Genomic DNA, 9,980 nt, shown 5'->3' on the forward strand with positions numbered 1-9,980 from the left:
TCTGGATTTTGAAGTGCCTTATTCAGTTTTCGCATTATTCAACTTCACAGTTAAATCACACTCAAGTTCAGTGTTTTGACTTCCATAAGCCAGTTCTAAAACGTCTCAGCCATGGAACACACACTCTCTCGAAAACCCTTAAGTTAGGTTCACAACACATCCTCCCTTCTTGAAAAACAATGTTATACATAATTTACAGGTCTAATCGGCTGGGTTGTTTTAACCAATCTACCAGGTTTCACAACTTTAGAAGGAGAACGATCAGCACTAAGTGCCCTTTTTGAACTAGCACCAGCAACATTTGAAAAGCTTCCAGCTATGTTTGTATAATTACTGCAACTTGAGTTGCTCAATGGATTAGGATCAGGAACTTTAATATCTACAGATATACAATTGGGTAATATTGATGATTTCGTCGTATTTGGTTGTATTTAAGTGTTAGTATTATAAAACGCTAAACGAATACTATCAGCATGCACCAGTTTAACTGTTTCATTCTCTGTTAAAGCCGAATATGTCGAATGACTGAGAATTTTTTCAATTTTTGCTTTATCTAACTTTGTCTGAGTATTCCTAATATAAACTTGATCAATTAATTGATGGATGTAGCCATTACTACGTGGAAGGAAATCATATCGAAAACAGAAATGAAACTTTCTATGTTTTTACCACATATATGTAGACGATATTCTCGCCTGTTTCAGAGGTACTACACGACAGCTGAACCAATTTATGACATTCATGAACAATCAGTTCACATTCGAAACAGATATAGAGAAACAGATAAATTTCTTAGACCTGGCCGTTACACACAATGAGAATAAATTTGAGTTCGAAGTTTTCAGAAAACCTCGCTATACAGACATCACCATCCCAAGCGATTCTTTCCACCCAAACAGTCATAAATTAGCAGCCTACAATTCAATGTTACACAGAGCATTCTCACAACCTTTGTCATCTAACAACCTAGCTAGGGAAATTGATATAATTACACATATAGGTCATAATAATGGTTTCAACGCAGATACTATCCAGAAGTTAGTCAGGAAACAAAGCCGGAAATTCACTTACAGATTAATATATCCTCATGTCAAACAACCAGAAATCAAGAAATGGGTAACGCTAACATATTTTGGAAAAAGAACAGATTTAATTGAGGGTTTCTTCAGAAAAAACAATGTGGAAGTGGCATTCAGACCACATGCCAGGTTATCTCACTTCCTTTTCAATGCCATGAACCTATTGGTCCTTCTTGAGATCAACAATCAGCCAAAAGGGTAAGGGAGCTGGACTCCAATCCTGAATGAAACGAAGATGACTTTCCGCCACTTTCCACCTTTTCAATGCAGGTCGACAAGTTGCAAAAATCCGGAGTTTATAAGCTCAAGTGAAACAACTAAAAAAGAAGAATTAAAAATGAATAGCTGAAAATAACAATTATATATAATAAACCTGAAATGAAATAATAGTGAAATGAAATACAAGTAAAATAGAACAATTGAACAAAAATAAATAAAAATGAGCAAATGAAAAAAGAAAATATAAATATAAAGTTGAGAGATTCTAAGTCACGTTAGTTCACGACGTTTCGATTGTTAGTATCTGTTGAGGAATGAACAAGAATTTGATCTACATCACCATGTATTAGGTTTTGTTTTATTGATAAAAAAAATGTTGTTGATAGAGTTGTCACTGTCAAGTTAGTTGAATTAATTTTTTTTGAGATTTGTATATTTATTTTCATTAAAGTTGTTCACTGTTGAATAATCCTGTGTTCGACCTAAAACTCAACGGTATCTACAATCGTCTTCGGGTGATGACTGGACTGATTCCTCCGAAAGATGACTATTTATAGGTTGTTCGAGTACTTTCACTTATCCCCGCTTTCCATTTTCTGCTTCACTGGTTCCGTGGGAGATGACCGTTTGGCGGGAGTTGGCCATTTTTCGCTTGATGATGGGTTTCCATATGTTGCGTATTTCTACGCTGACTTGGCTGAATACGTTGTTGGACAACATGTAAGCGGCTTCCTTGAATTTTCTCCTAAACCAATGTTCCTCTCTGTGCAACATATCAGCTTGGGACCACTCGATGTTGTGTTGATAGGTCCAAACATGGTCTGCTATTCCTGATTTGCTGGTTTCCCCTCGTTATGTGTGTTTTTTGTACTCGGCAATGCTCGGCATCAGAACCTGCTTCAGATCAGGTAACACTATCCGTAGCAGCCTCACGAAAACCAGGCCACCAAACGCGGACTGTGATTCCAAGAATTGCATTTACCGTATACCCTGTGAGTGCGGAAAATCCTATATTGGTGAAACTAAGAGGCCATTGAATGTTCGCATTGCCGAGCACAAGAAACACACACAGCGAGGGGAAACCAGCAAATCAGGAATAGCAGACCATGTTTGGACCCATCAACACAACATCGAGTGGTCCCAAGCTGAGATCTTGCACAGAGAGGAACATTGGTTTAGGAGAAAATTCAAGGAAGCCGCTTACATGTTGTCCAACAACGTATTCAGCCAAGTCAGCGTAGAAATACGCAACATATGGAAACCCATCATCAAGCGAAAAATGGCCAACTCCCGCCAAACGATCATCTCCCACGGAACGAGTGAAGCAGAAAATGGAAAGCGGGGATAAGTGAAAGTACTCGAACGACCTATAAATAGTCATCACTTGGAGAAATCAGTCCAGTCATCACCCGAAGACGATTGTAGATACTAACAATCGAAACGTCGTGAACTAACGTGACTTGGAATCTCTCAACTTTTTATTTTCTTTTTTCATTTCTTCATTTTTATTCATTTTTGTTAAATTTTTCCATTTTACTTGTATTTTATTTCACTATTATTTCATTTCAGGTTTATTTTGCTTAATATAATTGTTATTTTCAGCTATTCATTTTTGATTCTTCTTTTTTAGTTGTTTCAGGGATTTCAAATCATTTTATATGGTAGACAATGGAAGTCCGAACTAGTGAAATTCAACTCTATTTCTATTAGTACCTATAGGGGTGGTATATAATGGATAATGTAATGAATCATTGTTAGTTTATTGTATAAGTTTGAAAATGTCCGTATAGGACGAAACTGCAGTAACGTTAGTTACAAAACATAGAAAGTTTCATTTCTCTTTTCATAAACCTGATCATTTAATTTATATAGTCTAGAACAGTTCGTACCTTTGAAGACCGGTTTAGATTTGATCTTGTTCTAGGTTTTATCTAGGTTTTATCCCGCCGGAGTGAGGCTAGTGACTGTCGATGGAGTGTTTCGAGAAGAGAATAAGAAATTACTTATTTTATGCAGCAATAAATTTTCTGATATTTCTTCCTTATTTAGAGAAAAAAAAATGTTCAGATATTTCTTAACTGTTTGAACTGACTTTTCTGCAGAGCCATCACTTTGTGGGTGGTAAGGAGGGGTTGTGATACTATTGATGCCATCAGATGTAGGTAAATAGTTCTTTGCTCAAGTTGAAAGCCTTCTGACATTCTGTCGACCAGTTTGACTCAAAAATGACTCCTTCTTTACATAAATCATATAACGGCTCAACCGTAACATTTTCTATAGTAATTAAGTAGACCTGAATACGATTTTCAAAATATTGACATTAACTTCAGTGTCATTATTTTTCGAGTTTGAAAGCCGTGGATTTTTGGAATTTTTTCCTGACGTTTCGCTGGCGCGAGTGGCTAGCTTCTTCAGAGGTTTACCCATCATGGCTTGCTGTCCGATGACTGTCATCAAAGAGTAAACCATGATAGTTAAACCTCTGAAGAAGCTAGCCACTCGCGCCAGCGAAACGTCAGGAAGAAATTCTAAAAATCCACGGGTTTCAAGCTCAAAAATTCTGACACTGAAAACCTCAGCCGCGAAAGTCTAAACCATTTTGTACATTAATTTTTATTAACATTTACGTTATATTCTTGAATATGCTTGAAAACGTTTGAATTTTTGTAACAGTGTTCTTAACCTTCCAGTGGTAACGTACGGTTTCTCACACCGATGCGTCACATCCCCTTCCATTACTTTTGAGTGGGGGATAATATTTACAATTCCCTCCATGTATCTCTCAGTTACGTTCCGTTAGATACTAAGATGAAGTGGTGTGTTGTCAAAATAATTTATGAACAGGTTATGTCAAGTTTTGGTGTCGTAAACCGAAGTCACTGTTGCGGTTAGGGAATTGTTATTGAAGAAAAATATATTAATTCGCAAACTTCTGTAAGTATGATAGAAGATAATGAAAATTATAGTTCATAACTCAATATATTTTAATTATTTGAAGAAAATGGGTGATTATGAGCGTGAACAAGAACGGCTGATGGCCCTTATGGAATTAATTGTTGAGGATATTGTTGAAGAGCAGTACGATGACGAGGAAGAAGATATGGAAGATCGTTTGGAAGAAGAGAACAAGAGCTAGAGAGTGGAGAAGAGGAAGAAGAACAGCCTCCTCAAAAAAGGAAGATGGTCCAAGAACCAACGCTTACTAGTAAAGATAAAGTTACTAAATGGAACAAGCACATGCCGAACCAAAATGTGAAAACTCCCTCTAAGAATATAATAAGAATGAAACTCCCGTGTGTGAGGGGCCCTCTGAAACAAATAACAGATCAATTAGATATTTGGAGAAATGTTTTTGACAATGATATGATAAACGTTATAGTTACTGATACCAATTCTTATTTAGAGAGCGTATCACATAAATATAACCGAGCAACATATACAAGACCTACCACCAGATAAGAGATAGAGGCACTTTTAGAACTGCTCTTATTCAGTGGAGTGAAGAAGAATAATAATTTGAACACAGAAGACTTATTCAAAACTGATGGTACCTCTGTTGAAATATATCGATTGACTATGTCCAACGATTTCGTATTCTTTTGCGCTATATCAGATTTGATGATTTAGAAACAAGGGCAGAGAGAAAAGCTCTTGACAAATTAGCCCCAATAAGGAGTTTCATCAACAAAATTTATTGATAACTGTAATAGTATATTATGCAACGATCATGTAATAACCATTACATGAGAGTTGCATACGCTATTTTTTCTAAACCCGATAAATAATGAAAAACTATAAATATTATATTTGTATTGAACACATTTACAGTAATTAACTCATATTTTTTTAAAAAAACACAAACTTAATGGTATTATCATGGATATATGAAAACTATAAAGATTCTAATTATATTTATATTGAATATAACAACTGTAATTAATCTGATCTTTTGAAAATATTGGAGTCAATGGTATTCCTTCTCTATCGCTGTTTTTAGACATTTTGATAATATAGGTAGGTAATATGAAAACTGATTTTGACAAATAAAGCAATTAGTTACTTAGGTTAGAATCTAGGACAAACAAAGGAACAGGACTCTTGATTGAAAAATTATGGGTTTCTATTGGTTGATAATCTGTATCGTTATGAAAAATCTGTATCATAATGGATATCATTATGAAACGGATTATGGTCATATAATCTGTCACAAGAAGTTACAATTGATGAAAAACTTGAGGCTTTTCGTGGACGCTGTTCTTTTCGGCAGTACATGCCAAATAAACCCAATAAATATGGGATTGAAATTTTTGCACTTTGCGATTCAAAAACATTTTATACCTCTAATTTAGAAGTATATGTTGGTACTCAACCAGATGGTCCATTTGCTCAAAATACATCGACACTTTCTTTAGTCGATAGGTTGTGTGAACCAATTCACGGGTCTGGTCGGAATATTACAACCGATAATTGATTCACAAGTACTCCTCTAGCTGAAAAACTTATACAACGGAACCTAACAACAATTGGAACTATACGAAAAAACAAAAAGGAGATACCGCCTGAATTTGTTCAAGGAAAAAATCGTCCAATTGGTTCCAGTATGTTCGGTTTTAGAAAAGATTGTACTCTCGTTTCCTATGTACCAAAAAAGAAGAAAAATGTTCTTTTGATCTCCACTTGCCACAGTGGCGATAAAATCGATGGGAATACTTCAAAACCAGATATAATTATTGACTATAATCGTACTAAAGGGGGAGTTGACGTAGTGGATAAATTATGTGCATCTTATAACACTGCAAGAGCTACTCGAAGACGGCAAATGGTATTTTTTTACAGTTTGCTAAATTTATCTTCAATCAATTTGCAAGTTATCTTTTGTGCAAATAAACCCCAGAGCAGAGTAGTTAGACGCCAATTTCTCGAAAATCTTGCGTTGTGTCTGATTGAACTTATACAACGGAACCTAACAACAATTGGAACTATACGAAAAAACAAAAAGGAGATACCGCCTGAATTTGTTCAAGGAAAAAATCGTCCAATTGGTTCCAGTACGTTCGGTTTTAGAAAAGATTGTACTCTCGTTTCCTATGTACCAAAAAAGAAGAAAAATGTTCTTTTGATCTCCACTTGCCACAGTGGCGATAAAATCGATGGGAATACTTCAAAACCAGATATAATTATTGACTATAATCGTACTAAAGGGGGAGTTGACGTAGTGGATAAATTATGTGCATCTTATAACACTGCAAGAGCTACTCGAAGACGGCAAATGGTATTTTTTTACAGTTTGCTAAATTTATCTTCAATCAATTTGCAAGTTATCTTTTGTGCAAATAAACCCCAGAGCAGAGTAGTTAGACGCCAATTTCTCGAAAATCTTGCGTTGTGTCTGATTGAACCACATTTGAAAATCCGTGCAATGTCTCAAAATTTACCAAGACCTCTTAGAGTTCGAATATGTCAGATTTGTGAATCAGAAGTAGCAGAGGCAAATCGCAACACGGAAAATATTTTCGGAAGATGTTTTAACTGTAGTTCAAAGAAGAACAGAAGGACCAAATACCGCTGTCAAGACTGCAATAAATTTCTATGTTTGGAACACGTGACTATCTTCTGTATGGAATGTTCCAGTCAAGAAGAAGCCAAAGACTGAGTTCAACCTTCGAATGGGGGCATCGCAATTATAATACGTAGGCTTTAGAATGTTCCTTTTTGTTATTTATAATTATTCACTCTTTCAGGTTTTTTTCATACTTACTTGAAGAAAAAGTCAATAAACGTTTAACTTCATTAAAATCCTATAGTTTATACAATTTATGACGTTATATAGACGATGAAACTCGATCGGTGTGGTAGACCGAAGTCACCACTCGTGGCCTACGGCAACTGTTGAACCACTGAAAGGTTAAGTTGCTCCAAGAACCAGGACATCATCAAGGTGAGCTTTAAGTTTGGTAATCCTGCCTAAATGGTATCCATGACATTCTGAAAAATTCCTGGTGCCGCACTAATACCATAGGTCAACCTGTTATAAGAATAGAGACCTACATGAGTATTTATAGTTAACAATTCTTTAGATTTTTCACTGACTTGGAGCTGTTCATAAGCTCCTTTGGGATTTATTACACAAAAGCATTTTTGCCCACTCAAACAAGCAAAAATGTCTTCAGGGAAGGGTGATGTGAATGATCTGATTCCAAAATGGTATTTAGTGTCTTTTTGAAGTCTACACAAATTTTTATATCTTCTAAATTCTTTTTAGGAACAGTGACTATTGGACTTGATCAGTTACTAAAAATTACTTTTGAAATCACACCTTGTTATTCCATTTTCAATAACTCAGCTTCCACTTTTGCACGTAACGCAAATGACATGTTATAGGCCCGATGAAAGATAGGTTGGATACTTTCCTTGACTTTTAGCTCGACTAAATACTTTAGTATATATGAATTAGGTTGCCCTTATAACACTTCTGAAGCATTTTTCACTCACTCGACTGGCGCTGACCTAAGTAATTTGTTTTTCAACAAACCTTGGATAAAACCTTGACTTACAAATTTGGTCATCATGACTGACATGCTTTACATTCAACATATTTTCCCAATTAGAACTAATAATATCAAGCCAATTTCTACCTAATAATGGTGTGAACATTGTATCACCTTCTAATACTGAGAGGTAAGAAAACGTGTTGCTTGTTATATAAAACTTTGAAAACGAATTCACCTACAATATATACGTTTAGGCCAGTTACAACCTTTAGTTTACATTCAACAGGACATAATACATAAGAACTGAATAACTTTTTATATGTAGATACATGTATGACAGTTTCACACGCACCTAAGTTCACTTCAAAATTCAGGAGCTTGCCTTCGACATCAACGATTACCTTCAAACTGTTTACTGCGTCTTTCTCAAAATCCCAGTCTTGAGGAATTTTCTTCGTTTTGAGACTCCTCTCCTCCTCCTCCTCAGGACCTTTGCTTTGTAGCTCTCTGATCAGTTACTAAAAATTACTTTTGAAATCACACCTTGTTATTCCATTTTCAATAACTCAGCTTCCACTTTTGCACGTAACGCAAATGACAAGTTATAGGCCCGATGGAAGATAGGTTGGGTACTTTCCTTGACTTTTAGCTCGACTAAATACTTTAGTATATATGAATTAGGTTGCCCTTATAACACTTCTGAAGCATTTTTCACTCACTCGACTGGCGCTGACCTAAGTAATTTGTTTTCAACTCTTATCAACTAATTTTTATTTTGGACTATTACTTCATCACTCTCCATTTTTATTTGATGTGTGACTGGTGGACAAAACCTTGACTTACAAATTTGGTCATCATGACTGACATGCCTTACATTCAACATATTTTCCCAATTAGAACTAATAATATCAAGCCAATTTCTACCTAATAATGGTGTGAACATTGTATCACCTTCTAATACTGAGAGGTAAGAAAACGTGTTGCTTGTTATATAAAACTTTGAAAACGAATTCACCTACAATATATACGTTTAGGCCAGTTACAACCTTTAGTTTACATTCAACAGGATATAATACATAAGAACTGAATAACTTTTTATATGTAGATACATGTATGACAGTTTCACACGCACCTAAGTCCACTTCAAAATTCAGGAGCTTGCCTTCGACATCAACGATTACCTTCAAACTGTTTACTGCGTCTTTCTCGAAATCCCAGTCTTGAGGAATTTTCTTCGTTTGAGACTCCTCTCCTCCTCCTCCTCAGGACCTTTGCTTTGTAGCTCTCTGTAACTCATTTTATTGATGTGTACTGTTACAGCTGGCTCCATAGCTACTACTGTTTTAGAAGCATTTGCCCAGGTTAATATATCTTCTGACAATAATTTAGGATTTGTAGCCTCTGAACGCAAACAACATACAAATTTATCTCTCAATGCCTTATTCGAAAAAGTCACAATATTGTGATAAGTCTTTAAATTTTGTGGCATTAGACTTGATATCCTCTTCTTGCTCCTGCTAGGCACTATAAAATTTATAACTTTCTGCAATGACTAACCTTCTTGGTTTGAAATGGCTAAGTAATGTTTTCAATTCATCGAACGATTAAGAGCTGGGTAAATCTGGGGCAATAGATATTTTTAAGCACCATATGCTTCCGCACCAATTACGGTTAGGAACATTGCTCTTTTCTTTTCATCAGTAACACTGTTACATACAAAAACATACTTTATCCTTTTCATATACGACGAAATATCTGACTCGCTAGGCTCAATACTTCCAATAAAAGACATCTTCAAGTAGACTTTGACTTAGCTACTCCTCGAGGTTATTGATCCCGAGTCATGACTATGAGGACTGCACTTACTGTTACTGACGCGAAACTTGCTACTAGTGGATTCAACTTCCCTCGTCGCCAATAATGCTGTGTATTTTCATTTATTTGACAATAATACACGCATTCTTCACGACATACTTTTATTCAAAAATCTTGACTTCCATAACTCAGTTCTAAAACATCCCAGCCATAGAACACACACTCTCTCGAAAACCCTTAAGGTAGGTTCACAACAGTCATCAATGCACTTAAATTAGCTCCAAGAGAAAAGCCAGTCCTTGACTCCGCCACTAAATTTTATTAGTTAAATTTTTGGCAGTTTATTTTCACTATTTTCCACTATCAACTCAAGGGT

General features: G+C 35.6%; 1 long non-coding RNA gene across 1 annotated transcript; it reads left to right on the top strand.

Moving 5' to 3' along the window:
• The first annotated feature begins 4,095 nt into the window (after window positions 1–4,095).
• Window positions 4,096–7,094, top strand: LOC111513991 (uncharacterized). The gene is made up of 3 exons (XR_012465035.1): window positions 4,096–4,232; window positions 4,297–6,988; window positions 7,040–7,094. It is a non-coding gene; the product is annotated as an uncharacterized lncRNA (long non-coding RNA).
• The last annotated feature ends 2,886 nt before the right edge of the window (window positions 7,095–9,980 follow it).

Source organism: Leptinotarsa decemlineata, unplaced genomic scaffold (assembly GCF_025532065.1).
Source record: "Leptinotarsa decemlineata unplaced genomic scaffold, Ldec_3_MD MMD2_tig00000218_RagTag_RagTag, whole genome shotgun sequence".
NCBI classification, from domain to species: domain Eukaryota; kingdom Metazoa; phylum Arthropoda; class Insecta; order Coleoptera; family Chrysomelidae; genus Leptinotarsa; species Leptinotarsa decemlineata.